This window comes from Camelus dromedarius, chromosome 36 (assembly GCF_036321535.1).
Source record: "Camelus dromedarius isolate mCamDro1 chromosome 36, mCamDro1.pat, whole genome shotgun sequence".
In the NCBI taxonomy this organism is placed as follows: Eukaryota; Metazoa; Chordata; class Mammalia; order Artiodactyla; family Camelidae; genus Camelus; species Camelus dromedarius.
This window is the reverse complement of record NC_087471.1, coordinates 4,676,092-4,678,245: the sequence shown is the minus strand read 5'-3', so window position 1 is coordinate 4,678,245 and position 2,154 is coordinate 4,676,092.

Genomic DNA, 2,154 nt, shown 5'->3' with positions numbered 1-2,154 from the left:
AATACACATGTAGATTCTTTTGATTCTATGTAGAGTCACAGAAATGACCATAAATCAGGGAACAAAGGCAGCCTCAATAAATTCCAAAGAACTGAGTTCATTCGAATAATGTTCTCTGACTGTAAAAGGATAAAACTTGAAATCAGCAAAAAAAAAGAAAGAAAAAACACCAGAAAAACCCCACGCCAAAACCACGTAGGTCTGGAAACTAGAAAAAAGGCACTAATAAAAAGCCTTCAGATGAATGAAGGAATAATACAGCAATGGCAAAATATTTAGAGCTAAGTGAATGGATAAACCGCATGACCAGATTTGTGGGACACAGATAAAGCCGCACTTAGGACAAAACGTATAATTTTAAATCTATTTATTAGAAGACAGAGAAGGGCAGGAAACAGATGAGCTAAGCTCTTATCTCAAGAGGCTGAAAAAGTAGTGATGGAATAAGCCTAAAGAGAAAGAAGGAAATAATAGACATAAAGGCAGAAATCAATAAAGAGCAAATTGCAATTAAAAATCACAGAAGTTGGACAACGCTGATTGTAGGTCTTTGGAACAGATTAATAAAATAAGCAAACCTCTGGCAAGACTGAGGGGGGAAGAAAGAGATGTGACAAGATAAAACTGGAAGAGTAAACTGACAGACAACCGATTTTTAAAAAAATTATAAAGTAGTATTCGGAACAAATATTACAAGACACGAATCACTTCGGAAAATCAGATGAATTGGATAGCTTTCTGGGAAAAGGAGAAATGCCCAAATTGGCAAACAGCAGACAGAAAACTCGAACAGACCAGTCATGAGTAAAGAACTTAAAATTATAGCCAGTCTTTCCCTTTAAAACCCTGGGCTCACGTCACTTTACAGTTGAGCCCCACGAAGTATTTATAGAGAAAAATAACCCCCGTTTTGTAGATGCGGGTCCAGAAAACAGAAGAAGGAAGAAAAAAAAAAAAAGCTGTCTGATTGATTTAATGAAGGTAGTTTAATTGTTACTCTTAAACTAGACAAGGAAAGGAGGAAAAACATTATAGGCATGTATCACTTGTAAAAATGGATGAAAACAATACTAAATAAAACATTAGCTCACCGAGTCCAGTGGTGTATTAAACAACCACTGCGGTCATCTCGGGTTTATCTGAAAGATGCAGGAGTGATTAACCGCAGAAGGTCCCGCAATTCACCACATTCATGGACCAACGGAGGAAAAAAATCATATGATTAGCTCAAGAGATGCAAAAAGCATTTGATAAAGTTAAATACCTTTTTTTTTAAACAAGGATAATACTAATTAAAAAGATGTTCAACACACATTTATAACAATAACCATCAACATAATACATTTCACAGGAAACTAGGAATAGAGGGGACTTTGCTGACTCTGGGAAGGCTGCTTATCCCGAACCTCCAGCAACTCCCTGCTGAATGCAGAAGCGTGAGCATCATTGTTCTGTTTTTCAAGAAGCTGATATGCGGACCCAGGTCTGCCCGGGCCACAGATCTCATGCTGTTTCCTGCCTGTGGGACAAAGGCTGAGGCATAGACAGGCTCTAGGAATGTTCTCTGGAGCAAGACAATTTTGGTTGATGAGAACAGAAACTCAGTTCTGCAAAGAAGTGGGGACTCGATCATGGATTTGACAGGGACAAAAGCGTTAACTTGTAAGTTTCCCTAACGCATAACGTGTCTTGTCTGTGAGCAGGAGCCTGTCTGTCTTGACGTTGGCTCCCAGTGGCTCTCACTCGGTGTAGCGGGATTAGTGAGTGAGCCACTTTTCTGGCACAGGAGTGCTTGGTGGTGAGCGGAGAAGTGATGTGACGTCCACAGATGCCATCTGGAAGCCTTTGGTAGACAGAGGAAAAGCAAGGGGTGGAGAGATCTGAGCAGCAGTCCTGCCGGGGGCCCTGAGAATAGAAATCACTGAGAGCATTTTTAGACATTTGTGCTGATACTGGTGGGTACAGCGCCCTTTCTCTTTAATTTTTAAGAAGAACTCTAGTCAAGACAACACTATTTTCAACCTTTGAGTCTTTTGCTGTTCTTGTGGAACCCAGGGGCAGGAAGTGTAGCCTGGTTCCCAGAGCCCGAGGGGTGGCGTTGGGGGTGGGGCGTGGGGCGTGGGGGTGGGGGTGTCCTGCCCCCTCCCTGCCTCT